This window comes from Mchenga conophoros, linkage group LG3 (assembly GCF_057382185.1).
Source record: "Mchenga conophoros isolate Kocher_MC1m ecotype Shallow Benthic linkage group LG3, M_conophoros_male_GT1.1, whole genome shotgun sequence".
Classification (NCBI taxonomy): Eukaryota; Metazoa; Chordata; class Actinopteri; order Cichliformes; family Cichlidae; genus Mchenga; species Mchenga conophoros.
In genome coordinates, this window is record NC_140528.1 from 14903113 (window position 1) to 14915592 (window position 12480).

The following is a 12480-nucleotide window of genomic DNA, read 5'->3' on the forward strand; positions in this document are numbered from 1 at the left end:
AGTTCTCCAGTCGTTTGAGTAATATGTTGTGGTCAACTGTATCAAATGCTGCACTGAGACCCAGTAAAACTAAGACTGACATTTTTCCACTGTCTGTATTCAGACAAATGTCATTAAACACTTTGGTCAGAGCAGTTTCAGTGCTGTGGTTCTGTCTAAAACCTGACTGGAAGGCATCATAGTAATTATTCTGTTTTAAGAAGTAATTGAGCTGTTGAGAAACTGCTTTTTCAATGATCTTACTTAAAAATGGGAGATTTGAGATCGGCCTGTAGTTGTTCATTTGTGTCTTGTCAAGATTGTCCTTTTTCAGTATAGGTTTGATTACAGCAGTTTTTAGTGGTTCTGGAAACACACCTGATAATAAAGAAAAGTTGATGATCTGACTCTAAAGTCTTTGAGACCTTTTTGAAAAAACTTGTTGGCAGGATATCTAAACAGCAGGAGGAGGAGTTCAGTTGACCTAAGATGTCCTCCAGGTCTTTGCTGTTAATAGGTTGAAACTGTTTCGTGATGTTTAAACAGTTTTTTGGTGGACACAGTACATATCCTGGATCTGCTGTTGATGTACCAATTGCTTGTCTAATTTTTTGGATTTTTTCAGTGAAGAATTTGGCAAAGTCATTGCAGGCCATGGTCGAATGAAGTTCAGCTGCCACTGACACAGGAGGGTTTGTTAGCCTGTCAACTGTAGAAAATAAGACCCGAGCATTATTGCTGTTTTTAGTGATGATGTCAGAGAAGTAGGACCTCCTTGCACTCCTCAGTTGTAAATTATAATTGTAAAGTTTCTCTTTATAAATGTCATAATGAACCTGGAGGTTTGTTTTTCTCCATCTGCGCTCAGCTTTCCTACACTCTCTTTTTTCATTTTTCACCAGTGTGGAGTTTCTCCATGGAGACTTTTTCCTTCCAGAGATAACCTTCACCTTAATGGGAGCAATGGTGTCCATTACATTTAACATGTTAGCATTGAAGCTATTGACGAGCTCATTGACTGACCCTCTGGACAGGTCAGGTGTTAATGGGAAGACCTGGTTAAAAATTGCACTACTGTGTTCAGTTATACACCGTTTTGTGATCACTGTTGTTGATATATTTGTGTGGGCTGAGATTTTACTTTCAAAGAAAACACAGTAATGATCAGACAGGCCCACATCAGACACAGTAACCTTTGAAATGCTCAGGCCTTTGGAGATCAGTAGGTCAAGAGTGTGTCCTCTATTATGTGTGGCCTCTGTTACATGCTGAGTCAGCCCAAAGTTGCCCAGAGTGTTACTCAGGTCTTTAGTCCCTTTGTCCTGAGGGTTGTCCACATGAATGTTAAAATCCCCAACAATAATTACACAGTCAAAATCAACACAGATCACAGACAGCAGTTCACTGAGGTCATTAAAAAAGTCTGTGCAGTATTTGGGAGGCCTGTAAACATAACTTTGGATGGGGCATTCAGCTGTAAAGCCACATATTCAAAAGACTGAAAACTTCCAGGAGATAGCTGCTTACATTGAAATGATTCATTAAATAAGACAGCAACCCCCCCTCCTCTCCTGCTCACCCTGGCCTCACTGATAAAACTGTAGTTAGGAGGGGTCGTCTCGATGAGAACAGCTCCACTGTTACTTTGGTCCAACCAAGTTTCAGTTAAAAACATAAAATCAAGGTTGTGCTCAGTGATTAAATCATTAATTAAAAATGTTTTCCCAGCTAAAGATCTAACGTTTAATAAAGCCAACTTAAGTGTTTTAGAGGTATTACTTGTCCCCCCCCCCCCCCCCCCCCCCGTGTTTGGGAGCAGTCTGTGGCACACAAGGTATGTTTACTATGTTTAAAGATCTTTTATATTGCATCTCTCTGTGTTTTGACCAGGCCACATGTCTCCTGTCACCTAAAAGTACAGAAATTTTAAAACCTTCTAGTAAACAGTGTTAGCGCCATTTATAGTTATTACATGTTTTATTTTGAAAGGCCTGAAAAGGATATGGTGCTTTTGTTGTGAAAGGTTTGTGAGAAATAAAGCAAGCGAATGGCGGAGCGACACGATGGTTTTACCGTCGTTGTTGCACAAACCGACGCGTAAAACAGCCTCTGTCTATCCAGACTCTTATTTTAGATATAAGAGAAATAGAGAACTCCAAGAAGAAACAAAGATAGCCATTACATTAAGTAAAACCATCATGCTCCCGAGCAAGACGACTGCATCGCTATGAGATCGTGCAAAGTTTGATACAGCAAGTCAGTTAAGTGCACAGAGCCGTATGCATGAAGAATCTAAGAAAAGAAGAAATAAGCTTTCATGGATAAAGTTTTGGACTATGATATGCTGCTAAGCTACAAGTCGTGTTAAAACTGAACAATTGCGATTCTCAACTTCTTACAAATAAGTCAGTGACAGTGTTTTTGGTCTTAAGAAGATGACACTAACTACGAAAGCCTCAGCTTTGTGTCATAGACCATTTTGTTTCATGAACACTTGTTGAATAAGAAGTTGTGTAAAAGGAGCAGAGATGGCAGATAAAGACCCGCAAGGTTGCAGGCCCAGGGCACAGAGCTGCAGTAGCGGGACTGGCCACAAGAAGGCGCAAAAGTACACCGAAAGAGGTTTGGAAGAACAGCTCGGCAGGCACATAAACGCAAGAAGGTCCAAGCTGTCACAATTAACTTCAAAAATGAATAAAATTAGCGGACTGATGAAAGAGAATGAAAGCCTTGACATTGTTGATGAACATTTAAGTAACTTTTCAAAGCTGCATGAAGAATTCTTACGGGCAAATGATGATGTACTGTCACTGTTGCCAGAAGATGAAAGGAATGTGGACCAGATGCTCTGGTTCAATCCAAAAAAGGAGCAGTTCAGTGCGTTTATGACTGAAGTTGAGAAATGGATCATCGTAACAAGACATCAGCATCAAGACGACGTGAGCCCAGATGACAGCGTGTCAGTGACTGCTAGACTAATTGCAAAGAAATCAGGTACCAGCTTTGGAAGAAGCTCAGTCAGTAGCCGCTCATCAAGATCGTCCAGAGCTTCTTCGGTATCATCTGTACGGCAGAAAGAAGAAGCAGAGCGCGCTACTCTGCTTGCACGAGCCGCATCCTTGAAACAGAGACAAGCCTTGGACATTGAAGAATGTAAGTTAAAAGCAAGAAGAGAACAGCTTGAGATCGAGACAGCTATTGCTGCTTCTACAGCCAAAATAAAAGTGTTAGAGGACTGTGAATATGACAGCTGTAAAAATGATGTGGAACAGTGTGAATCGGCTGTTAAGCACTTCAGCTTCCAAGAGCCAAAGGTACAAGGTGAACATGATGGGCATTCAAAGGTAAACAGTCACAGTGTAAAACAAGAAGATGACTTGCACCAAACTGATGCCAGTGTTATTCCAATGAATCTATGTGAAGTCATGTTGAAACAAAATGATATCACTGAGATGTTAGTTAAACAACATAGACTGTCACATTTGCCTCAAAGAGACATTCCCATCTTTAGTGGTGATCCACTTGAGTTCATGCCATTTACAAGAGCCTTTGACCATACAATTCATGACAAAACTGACAGTGACAGTGACAGGTTATATTACCTCTGAACAGAGGTGAGCCCAGAGATTTGGTAAGAAGTTGTCAGCACATGGATCCTCAACAAGGCTACAGTGAGGCAAGGAAGTTGCTGTTTTGTGATTATGGTAATGAACTAAGAATTGCAACTGCCTACATGAACAGAGCATTCAATTGGCCACAAATCAAAACAGATGATGCAAAGGCTCTTCATAGCTATTCACTGTTTCTCACTGGTTGTAACAATGCAATGCAAGACATCAGTCAACTGCAAGAGATGGAGATCCCCACGAACCTCAGAGTTATTGTCTCTAAACTGCCATACAAAATGAGAGAAATGTGGAGAGTCTCTGCGTTTGACATTCAAGAAACAAGTGGAAGGAGAGCAAAGTTCTCAGATCTGGTTAGATTCATAAACAGACAAGCAAAAATAGCTGCAGATCCTTTGTATGGTGACATTAAGGATGCTGAAGACAAAGCAAAGTCATCTGCAAATGTGAGAATGACTAGATCATCCAGGCAAAGGGGAAGCACATTTGCTACAAGTGTAACACAAGCTGCAAATGAAAGGTCACCTGAAATTAATAAAAGTGCTTCTTGTCACACTAGCAATGCCTTCCAGAAACCATGCATATACTGTGAAAAACTCCATACACTGGCAGAATGTCAAAAGGTCAGAAACCAGCCTTACAAAGAAAGACTAGAGTTCCTTAAAGCAAAGGGTCTGTGCTTTGCATGTCTGACACAAGGTCATCTGAGTAAGGACTGTAAGAAAAGATCATTGTGTGAGTACTGCTCTAAGAGACATCCAAGTATGCTTCATTGGACAAAGGAGGAGGACAGTAAGGCAGACGATTGCATCCAGAGAAATGTCTCAGACATTCCCACAACAAGTGATGAAACACACACTTCAGGCAGAATTTGTGGAGCCACAGGGGCCGGAAAAGGCATTCATGTGTTATCGATCGTTCCTGTGTGGGTTAAGTTGAAGAAAGGCAATAAGTTGATTGAGACTTATGCATTCATGGACAATGGGAGCCAAGCCACGTTTTGTTCAGAAAAACTGATGAGACAACTGGGTGTAGAAGGTAAGAAGACAAAATTCATGCTTCGCACAATGGGACAAGAAAAGATGGTGACAAGTTACCACCTGTCAGGATTAGAAGTGTGTGGTTTAAATGAGAACACCTATATAGATCTTCCTGACATTTACACTCATGCAGACATTCCAGTGTCTAGAGAGAACATCCCTACACAGGATGACTTAAAAAGGTGGCCACATCTTTGGCAAATCAAGTTCCCACATTCAGACGCAGACATTGGACTTTTGATAGGATGTGATGTGCACAAGGCTATGGAACCATGGGAGATTATTCATAGTAACGATAACGGTCCATATGCTGTTCGAACAGTCCTGGGTTGGGTTATCAATGGCCCTCTCAAGAGAGATTCTTGCTCTACTCCTTCTGACAGAGAGCTGAGTGTTTCAGTAAATCGCATCTCTGTCACTAATGTTGAGAATCTTTTGATGCAACAGCTCAACTATGATTTTCCAGAGAAAGCTTCTGAGGAAAAACAGGAAATGTCACGAGAAGACATCATGTTTATGGATTCTGTCAATGGCACAGCTGAAATGATTAATGGTCATTATAGCATAGGTCTTCCTTTGAGAAACAAAGCTGTCAAAATGCCAAACAACCGCAGTGCAGTAATGCAGAGGGCAGAGAATCTGAAAAGAAAATTAATCAGAAACACAGAGTTTCACAAGGAGTATCAGAGCTTCATGTCTGACTTGCTGAATAAAGGCTATGCAGTTCAGGTACCAAACACAAAGACTACCCCTGAAAATGAGAGAGTTTGGTACATACCACACCATGGGGTGTACCACCCCCAGAAAAGAAAACTCCGTGTAGTTTTTGACTGTGCAGCATCCTTTCAAGGGAAATCACTGAACGAAGAACTCTTGCAGGGGCCAAACCTAACGAACACACTGATTGGAGTACTAACAAGGTTTAGGTGGGATCACATTGCCTTGATGTCAGACATAGAAGCTATGTATCACCAGGTGCGAGTACCTCCAGAGGACAGTGATCTTTTGCGTTTTCTCTGGTGGCCAAACGGGAACTTGAATGAACCTCTGCAAGAATACAAAATGATGGTGCACTTGTTTGGGGCAACATCCTCCCCAAGCTGTGCAAACTATGCACTAAAAAAGGCAGCAGAAGATGCTAAAGAAAAAATGCCACTAGCAGCAGTTAATGCTGTTCTGAACAATTTTTATGTAGATGATTGTCTTCTGTCAGTTTCAGATGAAACAGAGGCATGTACTATGGTCAGGGACCTGACTGCATTGTGTGAGAGTGGAGGATTTCACTTAACAAAGTGGATGAGCAACAGCAGAGTTGTCCTTGCTTCCATTCCTGAAAGGGAAAGAGCAAAAGAGATGAAAGATTTGGATTTGAGACATGATGCACTACCAGATGAAAGAGTCCTAGGAGTGAACTGGTGCACAGAGACAGATGTATTCAAGATCAGGATAACTGAAAAATCTGTGCCAAAGACTAGGCGAGGCATCCTCTCATTTGTAAGTGCAATATATGACCCATTGGGCTTTTTGTCTCCTGTCATACTGACAGCAAAAATCATCCTGCGAGAGCTATGTGGCAGGAAGATTTCATGGGATGAGGAAATCCCAGCTGAACTGGCTCAAAGGTCACAAGTTTGGCATTCAGAGCTTTCAAAACTTCATGGCTTTACCGTCAACAGGTGTTTGAAACCTGCTGGATTTGGAGTGGTCATATCTACACAATTGCACCACTTCGCTGATGCCAGTGAGAGAGGTTACGGAGTCGTTACTTACCTCCTTATCACAAACCAGAAAAGAGAAACTCACTGCTCATTCATTATGGGCAAGTCCAGAGTGTCTCCTCTGAAGCAGATGACAATTCCACGTCTCGAGTTGACAGCAGCTGCAGTAACTGTAAAAATGGACAAGCTCATGAGAAAGGAGCTGCAAATGCCACAAGAAGAATCTGTGTTTTGGTCTGACAGTAGCACTGTTTTGAAGTACATTTCCAGCGAGAACATCAGATTTAAGACATTTGTAGCAAATAGAGTGTCACTTATTAGAGACAACACAAAACCAAGTCAGTGGATGTATGTAAACTCTGAATTAAACCCTGCTGACCACGCTTCAAGAGGAATGAACACAGAGACATTCATGAAGTGTTCAAACTGGATTGCTGGGCCAGAGTTTTTGACAAAAGATAAGGAAAACTGGCCAATTCCACCGGACATTAAAGAAATACCAAAAAATGATGTCGAAGTCAAAGAGGTGATGAGTGTGGATGTTACAAAATTACATGAAAATCCAGTGAACAAACTGATCTCTCACTATTCAGACTGGTACCGTCTAAAAAAGGCAGTTTCCTGGATACTTACGTTCAAGCAGCTGCTTGGCAGGTTGAGTGCGCATCGGAAGCTTCTCATGTCACAAGCAAGTGGCTGTGACAGCAGTAAAAGGAAATCTGAAAGGGTTGCAGGTCAAATGCAGCAGTTCAAAACATGTATTAAGGGATCTTCACTTACCACTGCAGATGTTGCAAAGGGAGAAACTCAGATTGTTAAGTTTTGTCAAAATCAAAGCTTCGCAGAAGAAATTGCAAGTCTTCAAAAGGGTGACAAGCTTAAAAGGAGCAGTCACATTGTGAAGCTGGATCCTTTTGTCCAGGATGGAGTTTTAAGGGTTGGCGGTAGGTTGCATGAGTCTGCACTACCAGCCGATGTTAAGCATCAAGTGATTCTCCCTAAAAGTCATCATGTTTCTACTTTGATTCTGAGACACATTCACCAAGAAACAGGCCATGGAGGAAGGAATTACATATTATCCAGGCTGAGAGAAAGATTCTGGATTCCACAGGCAGATTCAGCAATAAGAAAGATCCTGTCAAAGTGTGTAACATGTAGAAGGACATCTGCGAAACCTGGTGAACAAAGAATGGCAAACTTGCCACAAGATCGCCTGATTCCTGACAAACCTCCATTCACAAATGTGGGTGTAGACTATTTTGGACCTTTTGAGGTCAAGCATGGGCGCAGCAGAGTTAAGCGATATGGTGTATTGTTTACATGTCTTGCTGTTAGAGCAATACACATAGAAGTTGCCCACTCACTTGAGACTGATTCTTGCATAAATGCATTCAGGAGGTTTATTGCAAGACGAGGTCAAGTGTCTGTCATGAGATCAGACAATGGCACTAACCTTGTGGGTGCAGAAAGGGAAATGCGTGAAGCAATCAAGGGATGGAATCATTCAAAAATCTCAGAAATGCTCATGCAAAAGGGCATCACCTGGATATTTAACCCCCCAGCAGGGTCACATTTTGGAGGAATCTGGGAGAGATAAATTCGCTCAGTTAGAAGAATTCTTAACCAGATCCTAAAGCAGCAACCTCTGGATGATGAATGCTTGCGGACATTGCTATGTGAAGTTGAAGCAATTGTCAACGGCAGGCCAATAACAAGAGCGTCTAATGACCCCAATGATTTAGACGCACTTACACCTAATCATCTACTTCTTCTTAAAGGGCAGCCAGTACTGCCACCTGGATTGTTTCAAAGAGAGGACTTGTATGCAAAAAAAAGGTGGAGACAGGTGCAGTACCTGTCAGACATTTTTTGGAAGCGTTGGACTAAAGAGTATTTGCCGCTTCTACAAGAAAGACAGAAGTGGTTAGTGACTAGGAGAAATCTGAGACCAGGAGATGTTGTTCTCATAGTTGATGACAGTGCACCAAGAAGTTCCTGGTTAATGGGAAAGGTTGAGAGAACAGTTCCAGACTCACATGGACTTGTCAGACGTGTGTTTGTCAAAACCAAAACTAGCGTTTTGGAGAGGCCTATCGACAAGTTATGTTTGTTGCTTGAAATGGAGGCAACAGTTTGAATCTCAGCCTCATGTGTAACAGATATAGGTTCAACACATATGACTTATGTTTCATATAATGTTTGGTTAAGCCAGTTAGATTATGAGTGTTGATATTAAATGACGCTTTATTGTGTTAATGTGTAATTGTTATGCCTTAGCAGTAACAATTAGGGGCCGGAATGTTAGCGCCATTTATAGTTATTACATGTTTTATTTTGAAAGGCCTGAAAAGGATATGGTGCTTTTGTTGTGAAAGGTTTGTGAGAAATAAAGCAAGCGAATGGCGGAGCGACACGATGGTTTTACCATCGTTGTTGCACAAACCGACGCGTAAAACAGCCTCTGTCCATCCAGACTCTTATTTTAGATATAAGAGAAATAGAGAACTCCAAGAAGAAACAAAGATAGCCATTACAAACAGGGTCCCAGCTTCTCCTGGGAAAAGTCACCACTGCCATAATCCTCACAGCCCAGACCCTTCACACATCACACATCAGACTGCGGAGACAGGGCATGAAGGTGGTAAAGAGGAAGTAAGGGGGGCGAGGCTGGGCAATGTGACTTCGATTGCTCTGTTGAGGGTGGGGCTCGATGGCGAACCTTTGGCCGCTCTGGTGGGGGGTTTATGGGGGACAAAAAGGGATTGGGACGGGGGGTAGATCTGAGCCCAGCATTGACCCGCTCCATCATCTCCTCAGTGAATTTCAGGTGTGGGGAGGAGGGAGAAAGGGAGGGGGAGGAGGGTGATGGCCTGTCAGGGGTTTGGGGGACTGGGGAAGGTCGTGGTCCCTGGTCCTGGTCGTTGGTGTTGTTGAGAGAGTTGGAGGCAGATAGGGACCCCTCTTCTTGCCTTAGATGTCTCTCCTTTCTGAGGCTCTTCCTCAGATGCCTTAGATGTCTCTCCTTTCTGAGGCTCTTCCCGGGTGGGGGCAGATGGAGCTCCTCCTCAAGGTTTCTGCTGGGCTTTGTCTGTTCTTGGAGTACTGTTTGTTCCTCTTTATGAGATAACTCCTCGTTTATCTCAGCCTTGGCACCAAGCACAGATGGATGACGTATGGAATAAAACAAGTTGGAGGTAAACAGTTTCACCCCTGACTTGTTAAAATTAAATCCATTTGCTTTAAACAGATGCCTGCGTTCCCAAAAAACTATTAAAGTTGTCGATAAAATGCACTGAGTGGTCAGCACATGCTGATATAAGCCATTTATTCAGTGTAAACAACCTGCTGAATCTCTTGTATCCTCTGACCGGCGGTACAGGTCCACTGATGAATACAGCTGCATTCAGAGAGTTTACAGTATTTAATAATCCAGTAAAGTCCCGTTTCAGGACCTCCGACTGTTGTTTGGACACATCGTTTGACCCTGTATGCAGAACAATGTTTGTCACAGTTGGATATTCATCTGCAATTTGAAGAATTCTCTCCTTCAGGTTGTTGACCATATCGTTAGGAAAGCAGAGGACTTTAGTGTTCTTACCGCACATCCTTTGTACATCCTTTACGGCAGAGTCACCCACAATCAGAGTTTCAGGCCTAGCCTTTAGCTTTCCCTGTGGTCTTTTACTTTTCAACAGATTTTCAGACCTTACTTCGCTGCTTTTAGATGGATGGTTGTCCGATATAGATCCAGGGTCCTTTGATAGTGGAGCAAATCTGTTCTGCAGTTTCACATTCAGTTGTTTTGGAGGTTTGTTGTTATCCTTCCTATTCACGGTTGTCCAGTCCTGTTTCCTCCCGTATACAGGGGTAGAAGAGCTTCTCTGTCTCGTAGGAAGTGAAGGCCAGTCGGTTTCAGAGATTTCAGCTCGCTGTGCCCTGCCTGTGGTACGTCCTCCCCCTTCCAGGAGACATGATTTATGTCTTGGTTTTGCACCAAGACAGTCCAAGGGGGGATTATCACTTGAGGATTTATAATAATGCACAGAGTCTACTTTCTTGGTCATGTTATCTGTGCTCCTTAGCTGTGTACTAGCTTGCTCATCGCCATTGTTTTGAATCAAAGGCAAGGTTGTTTCATTTCCACACAGTCCATTTACCTCCACGTTTATTTCTAAGCGATGAATTTTTGTCTCCAGTACTGCAATCTTCTGCAGGAGGCTGTGGTAGTCATCTGTGGAGAGGGAAGGCATCTTGTTGCTAGTTAGCCTAGCGGTTAGCCCCTTTCCAGGTTATTGAGGCTGTTCGGTGCCCAGACGCTGTAATCAGGCTTCAGCTGTGTCTAGGCCACAGACACACGGAGCGCTGAGGATAAGGTAACTATAAAAATGTTGCTGTTTCTGTTAAGAACACTTTAGTCCTAATGATCTATAAGTGTCCAGAAGCTATCGCAGGTAAGCTCATGAGGAAAAAAGGGAAAAAATCAGCATAAAAATCAATAAAAATCAATAAAAGAAGCAAAGCATTTAAAGAGCAAAGAGATGAAGCGTCCACACTCACAAAAGGGGAGGAGCCATAGTAGGAGAGCAAAGTGCTGCCAGACTCTTATTTCTGACAGGAACAGAAGAAACCACAGCAAACTGGTCCAGTTCTTCATCTTCATCACAATCTGTTTATTTCTGATGGTGTCTTCAGTCTGAGGTTTGAAGTTTCCATGTCTGTGTGATGTGTGGTGTGAAGGCTGCTGGTTAAACTGGGACTCACTGTTTAAAGCACTGAGTGCTCATAGAGAGATGCTCCATGAGTCCCAGTACAGACTACAAACATGGTGGAAACTTAGCTTTGATATCCACACACTCTGCACGTCTGTGAGTAACTGTGATGAAGATGTGCAGAGATCTGTGTCCAAACAGGAGAAAGACTGTAAAGACTCTGTGCTTCTAACATATGTGAGGCTGTTTGTTGTTGTTGCCATGGAGCTTTGCACTGTTTGGGTCAGCAGGTCATGTGATCAGGTTTGTTCTGCTGGACGATGGTTCAGTGTCAGGTTTCTTTGCATTCATCAATAAATATCTAAATAAATCAAAGACTCCATGTTTGTTCTTTCATCATGTGACCTCTGCTCATCCATCTCTGTGTGTATCAGGATACATTTGGCTCATAATACACAGAAAAATCAGAGTTATTACCTGTAATAAATGTGAAAGATTCCTGCAGTGATAACCAGGCAGGACTGAAACACATCCAAGCTGTCACCACGGTAACAGCACCGTCCATCCACAGGTGAGGGGAGGAGCAAAATCAGAATCAGAATCAGAATCAGAATACTTTATTGATCCCTGGGGGAAATTATTTTTTGTTACAGTGCTCCATTTTAAACCAACATTAAGACAAGACAGACAATACGCTAACTAAGAATAGTACAATATATACATATATATACATACATACATACATAAGTCACTTATAAATAAATATTTGGAAAAGAAACATGAAAAAGAGGGACTTTCACCATTTTATACTAAAAACACTCAACTAATGTTTCTAATATGAAACAAATAAGCCCACATTAATGTGAGCGTTTATTAAATAATAATAATGATGATTTCCTCCTGATCTCATTTCCACAGCAGAGAAAACTGTGGTGTATATTGAGGTGGAGGGTGTGGTCTGTGGCTCAGGTGTAGAGTGAGGGTGGGGTGCACCACAGCAGCATGCTGGGACTGCTGAGGGTGGAGGAGGGAGTGATGATGACATCAGAGCTGCAGCACAGAGACCAGTGAACACACAGTCTGTTCATCTTTGCATAGATACAATATACAGCACAATATTGAATGACAGACACGCTGTGGGAGCTTCCACAGATACACTGACGTCAGCATCCAGAGTCCTCCTGCTGCTCCCCCCTCAGAGCCCCGTGATCAGCACCAACACATTCAGTTAGATGACAGAGTCCAGCTGCAGCTAGAATCAGCTCCCCTCTGTGAACAACAGCACAGCGTCAGTGTTTCACACTCAGTGAAAGGAGGAAACAGCAGAAGAACACCATGTGTGCTACGTTTCCCAGGACACACTACAAACTGCACAAATACAGAGCAGCACGTGGAAGGACCTGCAGCT